The sequence below is a fragment of the Alexandromys fortis genome, unplaced genomic scaffold (assembly GCF_014885135.2).
Source record: "Alexandromys fortis isolate MF-2015 unplaced genomic scaffold, M_Fortis_MF-2015_v1.1 scaffold_54, whole genome shotgun sequence".
NCBI classification, from domain to species: Eukaryota; Metazoa; Chordata; class Mammalia; order Rodentia; family Cricetidae; genus Alexandromys; species Alexandromys fortis.
In genome coordinates this window covers 8,547,915-8,570,266 of record NW_026067958.1, presented here as the reverse complement: position 1 = coordinate 8,570,266, position 22,352 = coordinate 8,547,915, and the positions used below count along the sequence as shown (strand labels likewise).

Here is a 22,352-nt window from a genome sequence, read left to right as displayed (position 1 = left end):
GGTGTAGTTTTCTGTGGGCCTGTGCCAGTGGTGGTTAGAAGTCAGCATCACCCGTCATTTTTTAGGAACTGTCCATCTTGTTTAGTTTTCTAATTTTTTACCACATTGATTGATTGATGATTGATTGATTAATTGAGGTAGATGTCTGTGAACACATAAAAGCACAAGCATCAATAAGCACATGCAAAAACACGCATGTGTATTCTATAGTACAAATGTGAAGATCAGAGAAAACTTTCGAGAATTCATTTTCCCCTTATACATGTGGGTCCCAAGGGCTGACTTCTGATTATTAGGCTTGGCAGCAAGAATCTTTACCCACTAAACCTTGTCATCGCAAATGGAATTTCTTTTTTCTGTTTTCTGTTTCCTTCTTTTTTCTTCCTCTTTCTACCTTCCTCCACAACCCCAGAGAGGGTGGTGGTGAAGTCAGTAGTCCTGACTGCCCTGAAACTTTAAACCACGCTGGCCTTGAGCTCACAGACCCATTTGCCCCTGTCTCCCAAGTGCTGGGATTAAAGGTATGTGCCACCATGTCCAGCTCACTCTGATTTTTCAGTTAGTCTCTTTCACTGGGAACCTGTGGCTCACCAGTTAGGTGACACTGGCTGTCTAGCAAGCCCCAAGGATTTGCCATCTCTGCATCCTTCAAGTGCTGCAACTAAAAGCCTGTGTCACCACACCCAGTTTTTTCTGTGGGTGCTAAGGTTTGAACACAGGTTCTTGTGATTGTGTGGCAAGGACTTTTCTGACTGCCAGCTCAGATGTCTTTTTCTCTTTTGTTTTTAGAGACAGGGTTTCTCTGTGTAACAGCCCTAGCTGTCCTGGAACTCCTCTGTAGACCAGGTTGGCCTCAAACTCACAGAGATCCACCTGCCTCCACCTCCTGAGTGCTGGAATTAAAGATGTGTACCACCATCACCCAGCCATATATTTTTTTTAATAATGAAATTTTCTCTTTAGACTACATTATACTCAGATATGCTAAAATCACTTTTGTACTGATTCTCTTGCATATTTTCTGTTCTAGAATACAACAGATTTTACTTTTGATTTTTGAAAGAAAATGTGCTTATTATAACATAAATTTTAACTCTGTTAATTTGAAGTTGGCTTATAATAAAGAGAATTGACATAGAAACAGTAGAATTATTATACAGAACACTAAAAAAAGATTATTTTTTTTTGTTTTCACTAGTCTTATGAATAACATTGTAGGTAAAAGGATGGTGTACTTAGAGAGATGTATTCCTTGCCAACATAAAAAGAAAGATTATGTTTAAGCCTACAGTTCTCAAAGTTAAGTGGGGCTTTAGTCTTTAGAATAAAGTCTCTTTATGCACCCTTTAAAAGATGTTGTCTTTACCCACCATGTGGCCCTCTGTGAGAACAAGTGTTTTTACTGTCTGGGGAGATTTGACAGTGTTACATCCTTCCCCTCTGTTTTCGCCCAGCTGTGGCTTGAGAGCCTTATCCTTGGCTGTTCTCTAGAAGACTACTGGACTTCAAAATTTGTCAGAGTGTAGTACCCTTATCTCTTGAGTACCAATCAGCACTTTTTCCTCCATTTTTCTTTTCAGCAAATCTTGCTTCCTCCAATCCATGATCTCTTTCAATCCACTCTTTGGTTGTTCTTAAGTCTGTCTTCTTTCCTCCCTCCTTCACATGACTATTGTGGGAATACATGCTGTTTCTCTTCACCCAGTATCATAGACATGGATGGAGCACAGAGAGACTTGGACCCTCCTTCCCGAGGACTATATATGGGGGAACCCAGTGCACACTAGTCCCCAGGAACTAATGGGATTTATTGCAAGACAAACAAAGTAAATTTACCTTCAAAGTCTATATATTGCTGATGAGGGCAGTTAAAAAATTTCATTGAATCTCTTCTTGTGTGAAAACTTTGCAATGTGTTCACCAAAATCAGAAAAACGCATAGCATGTGAATGTGAAAGCATGTTTTAGATTTAGGCTTATTTATCCTGGTGGCTGCCTTGGGTGCATAAGCCACAACAGCTTCTAAAACTCCTTTGCCAGACTTAACATCTTATGATTTGGATCATACAGTTGATGCTATTAATTTCCTTTCATTAAAACTTACTATTACAGGTTTGGAAACAGTTCATCATGAGGTTTTGGGGGATTTTGTTTGTTTGTTTGTTTGTTTTATTTTTTTGAGACAGGGTTTCTGTGACTTTGGAATCTGTTCTGGAACTAGCTCTTGTAGACCAGGCTGGCCTCGAACTCACAGAGATCCACCTGCCTCTGCCTCCCGAGTGCTGGGATTAAAGGTGTGTGCCACCACCACCTGGCCCACGAGGTTTTTAAAAGCAAAATGCTTTCATTACTTTCAACAAGGGACACGTGACAAAAAATAGCAGTTCAATACTAACATCTACATGTATGTATGTGTGTGCCTTTGGAGACCAGAAAGTATTTCTTATCCCCTAAAGCTGCAGTTACAAGTGGTTCTAAGCCATCTCACATGGATACTAAAAACTAAACACAGATCTCCTGAAAGAATAGCAAGCACTGTTAACAACTGAACCCTCTTTCTAGCCTCTTGTAGTGTGTGTGTGTGTGTGTGTGTGTGTGTGTGTGTGTATAAAACTCAGAAAAATGTTTGATTTGGAAAATGATAGGATCTCCCTGTTGCCAACCAAGAGAGCTATACTTTGGTAATAGCAGCTGGTGATCATGTGTTAACTTCAAGATAATCTAGAAACAAAACTTGGACATTTCTTTGTTCTATAAGTTCATATAGTTCAGTGGTTAGTCTTTAAGTTGCATTCATGTACATATTGTTGGAAAAGTCAGCACTTTGTTTAAGTGATAAACTTTCCTATTATAGGCTAATGGAATAAAAGATAGGACAAGTAACTTTATTTCCTAGTTTGTGCCCCTTAGAGTTATTAAGAATGAATGTATTAAAAATAACTCCAAACTAGATTTTATTATGTATATGTCTTGCCATTGGGGTTGGCATAAGTATTTATTTTAAATACACCAGAATAAGTTGGAGTCCATTTCCAGACTCAACAGTAAACTTGTAAGACCTAACAGTTACACTCAAAAGAACACTCCAAGAGCATGTGTGGATCATCTCCAGGACAAACTGTTAGGTTATATAACAAGTATAAAGAAGAGTTCAGTATCACAGTGCACCATCTGGTCACTGTGTGTAGCACTAGCAGTAATCACAAAGAAATTTGGGGATTGAACAAGTATGTAGAAATTAAATAATACTCCCAAATTATTGGGAGTTCAATAAAGAAATTACAAGATAAATTTGAAAATATTATAAGTTAAATTAACCCAAAGCGTGGTACACCAAAACTTGTAGGATACAGTTGGAGAAGGGCAATTTTCATAGAGAATTTGTTCCCAGTAATGGGACAGCGTCACTCTTGTCACCATAATACCTGAGGAATTCCCAAAACTTTTAGAGGTCTGACTCAAACCAAACTGGGATTCATGGCTTCAACTCAGATAAACATTTGAAGACTAGCTTTGATAAAGCAGAGTTGGGGTTTAATACAGAGCTTATAATAGAGATTCTCGCTATCGAAGAGGCAGTTACTGGGAGACTGGAAATGACCATGTAGGTCCTCTGGATACCATGAACAATTTATATCAGCCAGATTTCAGACAATGACACATCCAGTAACTATCGTACAGGTATACACACCAACACCAAAAGCAGAAGAAGATTCATCAACAGTTTCTACACAGATCTACAAAACAAGGTCAGTAGGGTGCATAAGAATGACAAACTAATCGTTGTGGGTGACTTCTGTGCAAGAGTGGGATCCGAAGAAAGAATAGACTATAATGTCATGGGAACATATGGAGTTGGACAAAGGAACAATAGAAGGGAACAACTGCTTTCTCTCTGCTATGCAAATGATTTGTATATATCCAACACAAAATCCAACAGGCCAAACCAGCTAGATGTAGGACATGGAAATCCCCTGACAAATGCACATACAGCCAAATTGACTACATTCTAGACAGCAGGAAACCCTTATCTAGCATCCAAAACAGCTGATCATTTCCTAACTTAGGTCAAATTACCAACTTGTTGTGGCCAACATTCAACTGAAACTTAGGAGAGGCACACCAGGCGAGACAAACCGGAAGATCGATTATAAACAACTGATGAATGCAGGTGTAGGAGAAAGTACTAGAGAACCGCTGGAAAAAAATGAGGGAAATCACTAAACAACCTTTACAAATATAGAAAGCAAATGAGAGAAAATCAAAGGAGCTATACAGGAGGCTTTAAGTGGGAAATTTGGTTATGCAAAAAGGGCAGTACCAGTAGACTGGCTTACTGCAGAGAGGATCAACCTGGTGGACAAAAGAAGGAAGCTAAAGAGCAAATGAAGGGTCAAAACACCACAACTATCTGTGCAGGGAGGTCAAAAGAAGAGCGAAGGATAGAGAGCTGTATATATAAGATATATGCAAAGAGCTCAAAAAGGCTAGATTCCATAATAAAACACATCTTGTCTATGAAACTATCAGGCAGATAACTGCCAGATATGCTCCTCAGATTCAGGTGATTCAAACTGGGCAAGGTCATTTATTACCAGAACTGGGGGAAGTAAAGCAAAGATGGAGACAATATTTTGACACCCTGTACAATGACCCTAATGCTGTCAGCGTAGCCTACAATGAGAAGCACTTCGGCAGCCACTCGAACACCAGAGATGATGAGGAAATATTGAGTAGTGACCAGATTGAGATAGAGGAAGCTATCAAGAGAGCAAAATGCAGGAAGGCCCCAAGAGTGCATGGCATCATGGTGGAGGAGCTGGAGGCAGCTACAATAGGCTCAGGGGCCAAGGTGCTTCTCAAACTCTTCAGAGAGATGAGAACATGAAGTGATTCCCACAGAATAGAAGCACTCAGTTGTAATTCCCATACACAAGAAGGACAAGCTGGACTGCTCAAATTATAGGGGCATTGTGCCATAGCAGAAAGATCTTCTCCTCCATTATCCTGCAACGGATCAAAGGCAGAATAGAGGAGATCCTAGCAAAGGCCCAGTGCAGATTCATAGCTAACAGGAGCACAATAAATCAGATCTTCCCTTTGAGGCAACTGGCAGAAAAATACAAAGAATTTGGAAAAGACTTATATATCTGTTACATCGACTTCAGGAAGGCATTTGGAAGCATTCAGAGGAAAAGACTTTGGGAAACAATGAGATTCTACAGGTACCCAGAGAAAATCATAAGAATACTAGGAGATGCCTTTAAAGATATCTTTGCACCAGTCAAAGCCTGTGGAGGACCAAGTTTAAGACAATCATAGGAGTGTTGCAGGGATGTGTCCTCTTACCACTACTCTTTAATATATTTCTGGAATTAATAGTAGCAATAGCCCTGGAGGATAAGGAGATAGGTGTGCAAAATAGGTGGTGTGCAAATCAATAACTTGTGTTTCACCAACGATACAGCAGTCCAAATGAGCTGCGGGCCGTGGTAAATAGAGTGGTGGAAGTAAGTGAAAACCTTGGTATAAAAGTAAACATTGGGAAGACTGAGATATAACACTTGGGAAGGGTGCACAAGGATTTTAATATTGTAAAGAATCAGAACCTCAAGCAATCAGTCAACTCTATCTGGGAGGAAACCTCAGTTCAAAGGAAGGAACTATTTCAGATGTCAAGAGGCAGATGGGGATAGTGAGGGCTGCATTCCAGGCACTAGGAAAGGTTTGGTCAGCAAGAGACAAAATGACAACAAAATTACAAGTATACGAGACACTTGTCTTGCCTTCTTTACAACTCCGAAATGAAACACTGGACAATGAAACACTTCTGAACAACGGCTGAATGTGTTTGAGACGGCATGTCTCAGGAGAATTCTAGGCATCACAGAAAGACATAGGCTGCGCAACAATGACATTAAGAAACTTCGTCATCTACAGAAGGAAATAAACTACAGGATATGGCAACAGCACTTGAGGTGCTTATGCCATGTTATGAGAATGAATGACAGCAGATACCTGAAGATAGCACTGCTTGGAGGACTGCATGGATAAGGTGAAGAGGAAGACCCAAAAGATGCTGGGTAGACAGCATAAAGGAAAACTGTGGAGCCTTAGGTATGACAATAACACAAGCATCTAGGACTGCCCAGGAGATGAACAACTGGAGAGCCACCATAAACGGGCTGCCCATGAATGATTAAGCATTTCTGGGGCATTGATGGTAATAATGATGGTGATGATGGTGATGATAGAGATTTAAGAACAAGTGTTGGGGGAAAGGTACTCCAGAGCATAGGTGTGGGCTTCTTACAAACCTGCCCTTCACCATCTTCACAATACTCAGACCTGCCAATTTAATGGGTTTGGAACTTACTGTTTTCAGAGATTGCTAAGGAATCTAAATGAGAGGACCACAATCAATAAAATCACAGGGGTACAGGAAGGTAGGGGATCTTACTGCAAACAGTGAGCAAATCTTACTGAGTCTTCTCCTTGAGAAGACATCAGAAAATGTGTTGGGAAAGGAGAGAAACCTACCAAAGGGAGTGCACATTTAGGATTAAAGCCCTTGCTTACTGTTATTTTAACGTAAAGTGTCTCTATACAAAAGGAATATTATGTCTATATTGTCAGCTTTGACAGAAAATTCTAATTGTGCTTTCTTGCTTCTTAGTTGGTGAGAGACTTTAATCAGATTCTCAAGTAACAGGCTCCTTTCCTTTCTCTTACATCCATATTTTTTTATTTTGCCTCAAAATGGATAGCTACAGATGCTGTATGTGTATGTGTGTACACGTGTATATACACAAACATGCATATATGCATGCCCCTGAGAATATGTAGATACCAGAGGACAGCATCAGGTGTTGATTTTCACTTTCTTCCTTGTTTGAAATCGAGTATTTCTGTTCACCTCTGCATATTCCAGATTCCCTGGTTCACAAGCTCCCAGGGGCTTTCCTGTCTCTGCCTTCCATCTAACCAAGCACTAGGATTGCAGATGGACACATTGCTTCATCTGACTTTCATGTGAGTTATGGGGATCCAAATGGAAACCATCTCCCCCAAAGTCCCTAGATGTCTATTTTTTAAAGAATGATCCCAAATTAAATTTAACCTCCCACCTTAGCAACCTAGAAAGAGAACACCATGTACACAACCAATAGAAAGAAAATAATAAATAGTAAACCACAAGTGGGGTGTGGTGGTACACACTTTTAATCCCAGCACTTAAACGGCAGTGGCAGGCCCATCTCTGTTCATAGCTAGCCTGGTCTACATAGCAAATTACAGGCCAGCCGAGGCTACATAATGAGACTTTGACTATAATAATAATATAACATAAATAATTATAAGGCTACATAATGAGACCTTGTCTCAGATAATAATGACAAGAACAACAAAGCACAAGTAAATGATGAAAACTACTGGAGAAAAGGAATGACTGGAAAAATTGGTTCTTTAAAAATCAATTGAAGAAAATGAACCTTTAGCCAGACCAACAGAGATGAAAGTCAACAGTCCAAATACTAAAGTCAACACTGAAAACAGAGCATCACTGCTCCTGTTAAAGAAATGTAAAGGCTTATAAAGGAATACTAAGAACAAATACGTTCTTCTGATTACTTCATTAAAATAAATAATTCCTAAAAGACAAAACCTATCCAGACTGACTCAAGAATAGAAAATTTGAACTTTTAACATGTAAAACAGTTGATTCAACCCACACAATATTCCTTCTCCCCTCTCTTCTCCTGCCTCTTCTCCTTTCCTCTCTTCTTTCTCTTTCAGGCTCAGATGAATTCTCTCAAAATTTTGAGGAAGAATTGACAGTAGTCCATGTTTTCTCAGATGTGTGGAAAGGAATAACATGTTTCCCAGATTATTCTGTAAGACCAAGTAGAATTTAAACAATAAAACCACACAAGAAAACTAGACAAACCCTTATAAATATAGATGCAAAAACAGTCAACAAAATACTAGTGTACTAAATGAAATAACTGAAAGAATTGCAAATCAGTACCAGGTGGGTTAATCTCAGGAATGCAAGATTGACTCAACATTATAAACCCCAAGGAGCGTGTGTGTGTGTGTGTTTAAAAGCCCTGTGTCATCTTAATAGAAACAGGATGCATTTAATGGCATTTAAGTCCTTCTTGTGAAAAGAATGAGCAGACAAAGAGTAGAAGAGAACTTCTTACCCTGATGAAGGGCATCTCTGAAAACGTGTCAGCTCAGATACTTTGTGGTAGAAGACTAAAATGCTTTCCCATCAAAGTTAGGAAAAGGAAAAGTCTTTGTTTTGTCTCTACCTTTATTCAGTGTTGTTCTGAAGGTTCTAACTGGCACAAGTAGACAGGGAAAGAGGTCCCAATTTGTATATCACAAGATTTTGCTTATAAAATCTTTTAAGAAACATGTTAAGAAAAAAATGGTTATACTAAAAATTAAGTATCAAGGCTCAAAGATACAAAATCAGCATAAATACCAATTGCATTTTTACGCACTAGCCTTGAATCTGAAAATAACTAAGTAAGGCAACATTTACAGTAGCATCAAACCAAAAATAAATTTAACAAAAGAAGTTCAAGACTTGTAACATGAAATGCTAAAATAATTTCAAAATTAAAGCCTTAAATTAGGAAGGACATTCCAAGTTTTTACGGTGGGAGAGTTAACACTGTTAGCATGACAGTCCTTCATACACTAAACTACATACTCAGTGCAAGCTCTGTGCAGTCAGGACTTTCCCATATTGCATGTATTGACAATCTGATCTTTAAAATTTGAATGGAAATCCAAGGTACTTAGAGTTGCCAAACTTGGCTTGGAAAGCTGGGGGTATGGGGAAGTGAGGAAATACTGATTCATCCTTCTTAGTATCATGACTTAAATTACAAATTATAATAAAGAAGTCAGCATGGTACTGCAGTAGGGATAGGAGATTTGTAGAATAGAAGGAAGAATCCAAATGCACCCTGATATTTCTGCTACACTATTTTTCAATAAGGATGCCCAGAAAAATCAATAGGGATAGGATAGCTTTTCACCAAGTGGTCCTAGAACAACAGCAACAATAACAACAAAAGGAAAACCCCTATATTATGTATAGAAGTTATGTAAAGACCTAAAGATAAAGGTAAAAAATTTGAAAAACTCTGAGAGGAAACCAAGGGTTGACATTTTTATGACTTGAGTTATGCAAAATAATTTATAAGATTGACACTCAAAGCACAAGTAACAAACTAAAAGTGGGTAAGTTGGCTTGCACCAAAATTAAGAACCTTCAAGGCTGAAATGACAAGCCAGGATATAAAAAAGAATATTTGCAAATTATATCTGGTAAGAAGCTTGTATTCAGAATAGTTGAAGAACTTTTACAACTCATCAATAAAAAAGTAGCATAAATAAATATGTACACATACATATACAATTTTTTTGTATGTGTGTCAGTGAGTAAGACTGGGCGGTGGTGGCACACACCTTTAATTCTAGCACACGGGAGGCAGGTCTTTGTGAGTTCTAGGCCAGCTTGGTCTACAAGAGCTAGTTCCAGGACATCCAGAGCTGTTACACAGAGAAACCCTATCATACAAAAAACAAAAACAAGTTGCCAGTGAGCACATGAAAAGGTACTAAATGTCACTAGTCTTTCAAGAATTACCACAGTGCCATATGATAAAAAAGTAGAAACAGGCATTTCTGGGATTGTGTAGCACCTGAAGAATTCATATACTGCTAGTGAGGATTATATATGAAGTATTATCAGACAACCTGACAGTTCTTAAGAAGGTTGAGCATGAAGTACCATGTGACCTAGCCAGTGGTTATGTAGAATATATCCATTCTGATTGTATATAGAACACTTCAAAGGAGGATTTGTGATATGTAGTTTGGCACCCTATAACCTACCCTATAGCTGTGTGGAATATAGCCATTCTTGCTGTAGATAGACTAACCCTTTAAAAGGAGACTTTGTGGCATGTCAGTTTTATCATAACCAATTGCTGATTGAGCTCCTCTTGGGTTTCTGTTGTGATGCTACATGCTTGATGTTAGATGCTGAATACAGAGAACTGTGAGCCCACTCTCCTAAAGCATTTCTGTTGTTGGTACTAGGCATTATTAAATAAAATCACAAATATGAGAGAAATATGTATTGAGAACTAGGAGAGCCTTTGGAGGTGGAGCCTAGTGGAAATAAGTTAGACCACTGTGAGAACATGCTCTTAAAGAGAATATTGGAGCCCCTACCCCTTCTTCTCTGTCTATCCTTTTGCATCATGAGAAGGAGCAGCCTCCTCTGCTATTCCTCCTGTTATGAAATGTACTCCCCCACTATTGGCCCTATAGTGACTAGGCCAAATCCCATCTGAAACTTTAGAGTCCATGAATAAAGTAAATCCTCCACTAAGTTAATTGTCTTAGGCATTTTATCATTACAGTGAACAAGTGCAGCATATGTAAATTCTGTATTGAGAGGAAGTTGTTATGCTTAAGAAATTCAAGGAAGGCTGGGTAACTGGGGTGCAGAACTGGGGCAAGAAATAGGGGGTGAAGTGAGTCAAGAGCAGACCATGAAACCCCACAGAAGCCTGTTTGGAGTATGTAGTTTTCTAGGCAGGGGATGATGCAACATGTGCCAGGAGATCAGCAGCAGAGAAGGGGAAACATGGATGTCAGAGGGCTTTTAGGAGATAGCGCTGATGCAGTGTGATGTGCTCCATGGCAGAGAAGGTGAGAGGGAGAGTGCAAGCCACAGCTCTGAGATGTGGCTTTTGAAAATGAAAATGTTGCAGTACGAATTTCAGCCAGAAAATCCCCCTTGGATTTTATTTTAAAGCACCTCAGGAAACATGGCTGCTTGCTTTCTGCTGGGAAGTATCGTTTTCTTACTATGCTAAGTCACACATATTATAGAATTGTGCAGCTTACTGATAGCAAGTGCTTTGAGAAAGCAAAAATTTAAGAAAATTTTGCAAATACTTTATAACATTGGCCATATTAATTTTGCTCTGAGCCTTGTCCTCATAAGAACCCTTATGTCCTTGGCCTGATGCTATGGAGATCATCTGTCATTTAAGTTTCTTCATGTTTCTGTAAGTAATGAAAGCAGACTCTGAAGTAATTGTCTGGCACATAGCTGCCTTCCAGTGACAGCTCTTTGGAATAAGTTCACTTTTAGCCATTTCTTATTTCCTTGGCCAGCCAAACTCCTCAAATGTCAAGTTCTTCTGTGTTTTTATTCTGAAGTTATTGAAGTTACCATCTTTCATTGTAACTTCTAAAGGCAACTTTAGAAATAACACTATGCTGAAATAAATTTTAAGTATTTAGTTAAATAATTTTAATAACACCAACTTTTTCAAATGCCCACTGAAAAATCTGTTATTCTGTATGTTGTTGGATTTGGAATACCAGCAGTCCTCAGAGCTAAAAAAGTAATAGAAATAAGGACAGCATGCAAGTGAGTGCGGGTTAAGTTTACTGTAGTGTGGCAGTTGAACATTCCTGCTAGCATACTAGTAAGGGACAAACAATAGAGCTGTGTAAATGTCCTCTGCTCATAGCAAAGCTGCAAGGAAATTTAAGTAAGAAAGTTCAGAAGTCATTTAGAGATAGCACTAGTGACTTTCGGCACCCTTTTCCAGGGACAGTATCATCAACATGTATTCCAGTGAGCAGCACACAGTAAGAAATAGGGACTTGGATGCCCAGTCTTTCCATGTGAACACTGAAAACCCCTCCATCTGAGCCCTTCAGTTTTTGTTACTGTCTAGAAAGGCTCAGTAAAGCTTAGTTGTTTATTATTAACTGTTAAGTGTATCGCATTGTTTTCTACATGTGCTTAATCTATGATACATTTTAATTTCTGAGAATTGTCACATAAAATGGAAATTTTACAAGAAAAGAACAAATGGTGAAGTTAAAGGACAAAGCATGGTGCCTGTCCATGAGTCTCAAGAAGACATTTACTCCTTGTGTAAGCTTAGATAATTCACATAAGCCATTCGTGCCAGAGTTTCTTTATGTGTAAAATAGGGATCATAGAAATACCCATTTCATGGCTGTAATTAAACTAACACATGCTGAGAATACTGCTTGGTACATTTAGTCTAAAATATTCATGCCATTTGTTTGTTTGTTTATTCTTGCTGCAGCAGTTGCTATTTAGTAGTGTAGCTTATTCCTGCCTGTACATGAGAGCTTAGTTCCATTCTGGTGGTGGTGGTGTACTTCCTCATACGTGGGGCTGGGGCTAGGATGGCCTTAAAGATAAGGATACTTAGCTACTAAATCAGTGTCCTCAATCTTCTTAATGCTGCAATCCTTTAATACAGTCCCTCATGCTGTGTTGACCCCAACCATAAAATTCTCATTGTTATGCTATAACCGTAAGTTTTACTACTGTTATGAATCATAATGTAAACATCTGATATGCAGGATATCTGATGTGACCTCCCAAAAGGTTGCTGCCCACAAATTGAGAACTGCTATACTAAGAGGTATGAATCAGATGTTCTAAACCATTGATTTAGGATAACAGATTATAATTCACAGGCCACTTTAGGCCTATAATCTAAGAATGCTTTCTTTTCTCTCTCTCTCTCTCTCTCCCTCTCTCTCTCTCTCTCTCTCTCTCTCTCTCTCTCTCTCCCCCCCTCCCCCTTTTTTCCCCCAGACAGCTTCTCTCTCTGTCTCCCTGGCTGACCTAGAACTCTTTGTATAGGTCACCCTGACCTGGAACTCAGAGTCTGTCTTTGCCTCCCCAGTGCTGGGATTAAAGGTCTATTTTATCATGTCTGACTAATAGACTTTTACATTTCTGAATTATTAGGGGGAAAAAAACCTAAAAGATTATGCTCATGACAAATGAAAATTAGACAGTTTGGTTTCAGTATTCAGGAAAGGGGTGGAGTAATTTTGTAGGTATTCTTTATTTTGTTTTATTAGTAGGAGAGTAGTGAGAGACAATGGGCACCTCAGAGCCACAAAACTGGAAATACTTCCTGAGAAGTATTCATTCATAGAAGTTCGCATTACTTGTTTGTATGGTCATTGATTGTGTTAATTAACAAATAAACTTATGATTTTTAACTATCCTGCTTTGACAAAAGATGAACACATACATACAGAAGCATATGATTTCCACCAGTCATTTTTATGGCCATAAAATGTCTACTCTATTTTTTTCAAGTATGTGTTTGTGTGCGGAACCCAGTGGCATTGAGTTCCTTAGAGGTGTAGTTACAGCTAGTTGTGAGCTACCAAATGGTGATGCTAAAAATCAAACCCAGGTCCTCTGCAGGAGCAGACAGTGCTCTTACATGCTGAACCATCTCTCCAGCCCCACGAAGTTTCTATTTTGATATGATTTAGAAAAAGTATAACTTTTGTCTTGCTTCGGATTACCTCAAAGCTGGAATGCAAGTTCATGAATAAATTCAGTTGTGCAAATACTGACAGACCCCAAAGCCTTAGGTTTTCATTAGTGATTGTTAAGATTTGGCTTCTTCTCATTAATTATCAAGAGCAAAAGCTGATGTGTAAGTGTATGAATGTGGGTGTTGTTTGTATCTGAGTGTGTATTAAGGAAGTTTGTTAAATTTTTTTTGCTTATGATAGGTTTGAAGCAATCTAACAGTAATTGATTTTAGTAACAGCATGCCTTTAGAATATAATAGCAATAGAGTCCTTTCAAAGGTCACTTATTTGTGATTCAGAGTTTAGTTTTGGGAGGCCGGAGGTGGAGGTTTGGAGCATTATGCTTAGGGGACATATGCTTTAATTTTGTCACACCAGTCAGTCATTTGGGCAAGTAATCTTTGTTCCTGTCCTCATCTGTGTTTAACTGTGTGTATTTTGTTGATTGTGTAACCTTTATAAATAGAAGTATTTTGTCTTAGAATATCTGTAAAATCTTGTATCTCCTTTTGTCTAGGTTTATATTCTTTAAAGTCGATTTGTCAAATGTATTTGAATGATGACTCTCAAGGCCCTTGGAGTAATGGGATCAAGACAGATATGAACCCTGCCCTTGTAGAGTCTTGAGTCTGCTGAGGAAGATACACATTAAATTACATCAATATAAGTATGATCTGTATTGGGAGAAGAGAACTAAATTGTACAAAGGCGATATAGCATCTCAGAACTTCAGCTCATCTGGGTAAGTCAGAATACTTGTCTGTTCAGATTATTTTTGAGTTTTATACTGATATTTTAAATGATCTATTAGTAAATTGAAATTATTTTCAATTGGAAAAATATAGAAAGACAAAAAGTTGATGAACTTACATATATCATTTCAGTAGAACTACAATCTTCTGAATTTGTTTTTAATGGCTGATGGATAGATTTTTATAGTTGATTTTTCTAGAAAAGTATTTATTGAGTATAATGTCATGTGAAATTGAGAAAGGCACAAATAATTTTCTAAGTACTCTAAGTTTATCGTATTTGAAAATCAAAATAAGTATTTGCCCTTGAACAGAAAAGTATCTTAAAGTAGATTCTAGCTACAGGTTTCCTCTCTCTTACAATAGTGACTAACAGCTCTTAGTATAAAGCACATGGCTGTAGAGTGTACATGGAGTGTTCTTATACAAACCTGGACAGTATAGCCCACTGCACACATGTGTTATGTGGCATAGTCTATTGTTCCTTTAGCTGCAAACCCATGCAGCACATCACCTAACTGAATTCTGTAGACATTTAATACCATGCTTTGTGTGTATCTACATCTGGAAACAGTACAGTGTTGAAATAAGAGCGGTGGCGGGGCTGCGTCCCCAACACCCTGGCCACTTGGCTAGCTCATGCCCGAAATAACAACACACAAACTGTATTCATTTAAGAACTGCTTGGCCCATGAACTCTAGCCCTTACAGGCTAATTCTCGCACCTGGACTAGCCCATTTTCTAATGATGTGTGTAAGCACCCCAAGGTGCGCTTACCGGGAAGATTCTAGCCTATGTCCATCCGGGTGGGAGTTGCCTGGGAGGGCTGAGCATGGCGTCTCTGCTCCAGAGAGCAGAACTGTCAGTCTCTCCGGGAGCAGAGCAGAGTCTGCCCTCATTTCCTCTTCCGCCCAGAATTCTATTCTGTTTACTACCCCCACCAATGCTTTAACCTATGAGGCCAAGCAGTGTGTTTATTACTTAACCAATGAAATCAACAGATTGATATATGACACTCCCACATCAGTACAGGAAAAGTGAAGCTAGCATACCTTTGTAAGGCAGACATCGGAATAGAACTTACAGAACCTATGTGAAAGTGTTCCTCATCAGCAAGGAAATGAGGCATAAGAACACGTGACTGGAATGTAACTCAATACTTTTAAAATTTCATTTCTTACTTTATTTACTTATTCAATTTATTTATTTAATTACTTTATTTCTTTATTATAATTAATTTATTAGTGCTGTTACTTTTTTACTTTGTTAAGTTTTAATTTTTTTTTACATGTTACTTATTTTCTGGGGTGTCAAGGCTGACAGTCCCAGGCAGGGAGACATCACGCTGCCTGTGAGAGACAGATTGGAAGCAGAAGGAAGAGCTGCCTGCCTCAGTGGAGGACTGGGGAGGGAGTGGGACAGACCATTACACTGCTGCCTTCTGCTTTTTATATTCTTTGTGCTCCCTCTTCTGTAATGTTCACTGAGACTGGATAAGGGAAGTTTGATTGCCCTTTTAGGACTACACATTCCCTGGTTGCTTAATCTCAGCAATTTGACCAACTTTGAGTATTCATATTAACCTCTGGTCAAGATTTACAGAAGCATTGATCTTTAGGTATAAACATAAATATTTAGAAGACAGTTTAACAATATGACCATTTAGCAAAACAATAGCAGTAGGTTCCATACCTGACTAGTCATGGGTCTTTGACAGGCTGAATAGTACCAGGCATGAATTCCCTCTGTGGAGCAAGCCTTCAATCCAGATAGAATGCAGTTGGCCACACATATAATAATCACACCACTATTGTACCAATGGACATATCTTGTCTGGCATGTCATTGTTGTAACACAAAGGTCCACTGTGGGTAAGACTGTTGGTGACTTATTTGCTATCAGCCTGCATTGTACCTGCTGGTACAATGAAAGATTTCCAGAAAGGAGCAAGATTCAGGCTACTTCCAGCTTGGTTTCTCTATTCCTAGCAACTAAAATGTGTGATGTCTTCAATAATAGTAGAGTGGCTTTCCCCCATTTTTAAAACTGATTGTTTTGTCTTAATCTGAATGATATCTTTACAAATTCTGGATATTAGTATCATGTAAACATATTATATGATTTGAAAATAACTTCCCATCAGTTGCCTTTTTATTATTGTCTTTGATTCACAGAAGTATTTATTTTATGTATTATCTATTTTCATTTCCTGTGTATTTGTTGTCATAGCTGTTATATTTGGTTTTGATAATTTTATCTTCACTATCTTTTTTATTGATTTTTATTGTGCTCTACATCTTTCTTTGCTCCCCTCCCTGCTTTTTCCCTCCCCACTTCAAACCTCCCACAAGGTCCCCATGCTCCCAATTTACTCAGGAGATCTTGTCTTTTTCTACTTCCCATGTAGATTAGATCTATTAGATCACTTAGTGTCCTCAATGTTGTCTAAGTTCTCTGGGATTGTGGTTTGTAGGCTGGTTTTCTTTGATTTATGTTTAAAAACCACCTATGAGTGAGTAAATGTGATAATTGTCTTTCTATGTCTGGGTTACCTCACTCAAAATAATGTTTTCTAGCTCCATCCATTTTCCTGCAAAATTCAAGATGTCTGTTTTTGTTTGTTTGTTTGTTTTCTGTGTAGTACTCCATTTTCTAAATGTACCACATTTTCCTTATCCATTCTTTGGTCAAGGGGAATTTAGGTTGTTTCCAGGTTCTGGCTGTGACAGACAATGCTGCTAGGAACATATTTGAGCACATGTCCTTGTGGCACTATATCTTTACTATTTTTGTAAGAACAAAATATAATGGAAATTTAAAAATTAATTTAAAGAAGTTTCATTCACTAGGTTAGAAGTTTAAAAAATGTTACAGTTTTAAGTACAAAGTATATGTTGAAATAGGGATTGGTAAAATAGTGTTGGTGACTAGCTTCAATAAAACTTGTATGTTCTAGGGTAGGAATGTGAGGATTAGAATTATTAAGCAAAAGGAACAGTGGTATAAGAGAAATAAGAGACAGAAACAGAACAGCATCAGGAAGGACATTCAGTGAATACTGAATCTACCTCATTTATTTTTCACATGCTTACATATTTTACTCCAAAAGGGGAGGGGGCAGGCTACAGACTTCATTAACATGATAGAAGGAATAGACTTGAATTCTCCAACCTTTGGTCCAGGTGGAGTGGATCCACCTCTACACCCAAAATACTAATTAACCACACACAAGGTCAGAATCTCTTATTTGTAGCCACATCTGTTGTCAACAAAAATAAGCTCAGACTCTCTTACCTCCAGTCAAGATAGAACAGGCTCACAACTCTGTGGGCCTTCACAGAATAGATGGTGGAAATGTGGCAAAGAAATGAGAACAGAAGGTGAGGAAGGCTCTCCTTGCAGTGTCCTTTGAATTATTATCTCTGAGTGTCCACAGTAAACTGATGTGGAAATCTTTTGCTGCCTTACTACACTCTTCTCACCTTTCTGTGACCTAGTGTCTTGTTTTCAGTTAATATTGCCAACAAAAGCATTTGAAGTCTTATTCTAAAGTTAGCTTTAAAGTTTAGACAAGTAAAAGATGTTCTTAAATTACTTAATGTTATCTCAGTTCGTGATTGTATCTGATCAACAACAGGACCATTTAACACTAGTTGTTAATTAGTGGTTTTCAAGACCATTGGCATTGAGCAAGCTGTCTAGAAACACCTCTGCTGAGTTCAGGAAAATACACCAAGAACCAGCTCTTGAGTGGTTTCCTATGGCGTTGTGTCTCAGTAGAATTTAAGGAATTTATTTCTTCACATTCCATTTCTGTTGCCACTGTTTTTTTTCTGCCTGCATCTTTTCCTGCTCATTGGTTGTAACACAAAGGTTGGTGGTCTTACTTGCCTAATTTTCCCTCACTGCCCATCAGAGTCATCTTTCACTGGCCTCAGCTCTAATCCCTGTCCTCGAGCACTTGTAAGAATTAAAGCAAGCCAATTGTAGTCTGTGAGTATCTACACAATTTCAGGGCCCTGGAGAACTCAATAGCAAACATGTCCTCATGCCAGGTCAGGTGGCTTCCTTTCCTACCTGAAGCTCAGTTCATATGTTGGTGAGATGCTAGGAACCTGAGCTAACAGTATCTCATTGAGCTTGGGTGTTGCTACTAGTGCATCTTATCCTCACAATACATAAAGCAGCTTGATTCTTAAAGCTTAGGAATAGGAGCTGAAGAGATGGCTCAGACGATAAAAGCGCTTGACGTACAAATGTGAGGTTAACTTAGTTTGGATTTCTAGAGCCCATACAGAGCCAAGCCCAGTGACATGGATAAGTAATCCCAGAACTCCTGTGGCATAATAAAGGGTGGAGACAGGCGAATGCCCAGATTGTGAGCCAACTAGCCTGTCATACAGAGGAGCAAAGAAGAGACTATTTCAACCAAGTAAGGACTGGCATCCATAGTAGCTCTCTGGCCTTCTCATACACACTGTATAATGTCCATGCCTCCCCCCCCACACACACACAGAAAGGACTTTTAAAAACTGAATCATATTGAGCTGTTGGAATACTGTGTTCCTTTCCCTCTTAACTTTCAATAAATAGAGATGTTGACTATAAGCAAATTCCCAGCAAGCATATGACAATAGGAAGTAGTAATGAGTGACCATAGGAGGCAATAACTATGACAGATAAGACTCTTCGTTCAGTATTACATCCAAGGGCATTTGAAGTTTTTGACTCTTAAATAAAACTTTGTAACAGATACCACATTTTCTGTAAAAAAAAAAAAAGTCCAGGAGTGCCAATTTCATTACATCAGACTTTCCAGTTGAGCCTTATGAGAATGGAAATTCCAAGTTTTGTATGGTGGTTTTGTTCTGCTAGGCCTCTTTTCAAACCATTTTGCTCTAGGCATGAGTGAGCTAATCTCATTTGAGAAGATGTGTTCATTAGCAAAATTGTACCAAAATAAATTTCTCTAAGGTCATAGCATTTAATTTAATAGTATTATGATAATAACTGCCATAATTAGTTTCAGATTTGCCTTCTTTCCCAAAGGACAAGAATTTTTGTAGTCTTGGATGTACACTTAAAGCATAAGAATGACAGTAAAATTAATGTCATGGCCTTCAGAGCTTGTTTATGGATTTTTCTTGTGGGCTCTAAAGGACTTAGGGAACAACATTGTACATCGAAAATAAATCACTTAGGATGTGCAAGATAAAATTGGGTTAATTGGGTTCACCTGATCCTCAGCTAGGCCACACCTCAGTCAACCCAACATTTCTTATTAGTCAAGGAAGCATGATTTTATAATTAGCAAATTACTTCAGAACTACACAAAAATGCTTAAAGAATACTTTCTTCAAATAAAATATGTAGGTTTTTTTCTACTTATTGTTTTAATCTAGTTTGTTTTTAATTAAGAAATCACTTTGTCTTTTTATATTCATAGCAAGAATGTTCTGGTGCTATCAGGGCAGGTCTTTTGAACACGCACCCACTTTTATTTCGGGGATATGGGCAGCACACTGTCCTACAACTGGAGTTCTATACTCACTCTTCTAAGCCCTTAGACTCTGAACCCTGCTTTTCACTCATTGTCAGGGTTTGTGTATCAACAAAATGGACTGTTGACACATCCATATAAAATCCAGAGAAACATGGAGGTACAAATGTTAGAGTTTTTGAGGCTTTTGTAGCTGACTGAAATATATGCCTGCAATTTTCTCAAATAGTTTTAAGGTATTTTCTTATGTTGTTAGTTTCATCAATAGTTTTATTTCTAAATATTTCTGACAGTTCCATATTGTATACAATGTATTTTTGTCATTATCAGCCTCATAACTGATGGAGGAAGGTCATTGGTTAATTATAATAAAAAAAAAACTGCTTGGCCCTCATAGGTTAAAACATAGGTGGGAGGAGTAAACAGAACAGAATGCTGGGAGGAAGAGGAAGTGAGCTCAGAGGCCATGCTCCCCTCTCCCGGGCAGATGCAATGAAGCAAGCCGCCAGGTCAAACATGCTGAATCTTTCCCGGTAAGCGCATCTTGGGGTGCTACACACATTATTAGAAATGGGCTAGTCCAGGTGCGAGTTAGCCAAGAAGAGGCTAGATATAATGGGCCAAGCAGTATTTAAATGAATACAGTTTCCGTGTAATTATTTCTGGGCATAAGCTAGCTGTGCAGGAGCGGGCAGCTGGGTGCCAGGGACGCAGCCCCGCCGCTCCATATCTCAACACATAACTACTCGAGCTTTTCCTTCTCCTGTTGAAACCCTCCATCCCAAGGCCCTCCCTTCTTTCCTTTTTGTATGTATGTGATCCACTGAGTTTACTTAGTGCTGTTTGTAGGAGTATGTGTTGGAAATTATTTATTGGACCATGAAAACCTGCTAGTAGTTGTACCACAAAGAAAATCACATGTACCCACAATACTTAACTCACAGTAGTCCCTCAGGAGGGGTAGGTAGGGCCTATGAGCCCCTTCTTCATCCTTGTTGGAATGTTGATAGGCTTCATCTTCTCCAGATCTTGTGTAGACAACCACAGTTTCAATGAGTTCATGATTAAAATCTAGAAGACATTGTTTTTCAGCATCCTTTCCTAGTTTTTATTCTTACATTCCTTCTACTTGCTCTTCATGATGGGCTTCAAACTTTAGAAAGGGTTGGTAAAGATGTCCCACTTTGAACTGAATGCTCAACAGTTGTTTATTCTTAGCATCTTAATCAGTTATGAGTCTCTGCATTAATACTGCTCACTGCAAAATTAGCTTATTTCTCACCAATGTTGAAAGCAGCACTTATCTATGGATATAAACATAAATATTTATAAGGCAACTTGGAAACATGTTCATCTAACAAAACAACAGTAGTATATTCTCTTGTGGGCCTGTGTGCTCCTGAGTCATGGACCTTTGACCAGTTCTACAAATACCAGGTGTGAATTCCCTCCAGAGGGCCAGCATCCAGTCCAACTTTAGAAAGCAATTGGTTGCCCCTATAACCATTGCCTCATCTTGCTATTATAGTTTACATGATTTTCAGTAGTTATGGGGGATTGTTAATGACTTCTTTCCTTCAGCGTCCTACATAACACCTTCTAGTACTATGAATGCTAGATCTTAGAGAGGAATTTTCCAGGTCAGTTTCAACTTGATTTCTCTCTATCCTGTAACCAAAGTGTGATATCTTAATTCTGGTGGGTAATCAAAAGCACTAGCAATAACTTATGTTGGTTTATGGGCCTCTGAAGCCTCCCTGATCAGCAGCTTATAGGGAGATTTCCCATACCTGACACTAGAATTTTTATTTAAAAACCCATTATTTCCTATAGGTTATCTACCCACAGAGGGTACCTCTATTCAATTTTTGTACTTTTATTTTTAATAAGCTTACAAACTAGTAGGTTTTCATGTAGCTTTTTCATATATACTTAGTTTTGGTTAACACTCCTCCTTACCCCCTCTTCTCCACCCTCTCCACCACCATTTCCACTGAAACCTTTCTACCTTCAGTTATATCCCTAGTTTATGCCATGTGTCTTCTACTACTGATCCCTCTTTTAAGGCCTTTTCCCTCTCTGTTTCTATCTCCTTGGTCTCTACAAACACTCCAAGTTAAAAATACACTCATCTGAGAATTTAAGCTAGGATATGAGAGTGACTGTATGAATTTGCCTTTTCAGGGTCTATATTACCTCATTTAGTATAATATTTTCCATTTTTGAGCCATCCTGCTGCATATTTTGCTGTTCAGTTTTTCTTTAGCTGAATAAAATTCCTGTGTGTTTGTGTGTGTGTGTGTGTGTGTAACTTTATTTTCATTACCTAGTCATCATTCATCATTTGACAAGCATCTGGTCTGGTTCCATTACCTGACTATTGTGAATAAAGCATCAATTGAACATGAATATATACTTTATGTGTACACATAGAGGCAAGAAGTCAATACCCTGTCTTTTTCGATTGTTCTAATTTGCTTCTGCACTTAAATGTGGGCTTGGAAACTGAATTGGGTCCTTAAACTTTTCCCCCAGTACTGATACTTAAAAACTTCAAGAGACTACATGTTTAAAACAGAATCTTGCTGTACAGTTCACACAAAAGGACCCACCAAACATTGGACAAATGGATGAAAACATACTGAGATACGTCATTACAAAATTTTCTGAC

The 22,352-nt window shown here is 38.4% G+C and overlaps 1 protein-coding gene across 9 annotated transcripts in view; it reads left to right on the top strand.

Moving 5' to 3' along the window:
* The window catches only part of Znf438 (zinc finger protein 438), a 144,649-nt gene that overhangs the window by 64,520 nt on the left and 57,777 nt on the right, over nucleotides 1–22,352 (top strand). For 8 of the 9 annotated variants that reach the window (XM_050152543.1, XM_050152540.1, XM_050152539.1 and 5 more), the window contains one exon: nucleotides 13,946–14,170. The gene's annotated coding sequence lies outside the window, so the exon portion shown is untranslated. Of the gene's footprint in view, nucleotides 1–13,945; nucleotides 14,171–20,078; nucleotides 20,215–22,352 lie in introns of all 9 variants that reach the window. The other variant, XM_050152544.1, reaches the window with a different exon arrangement.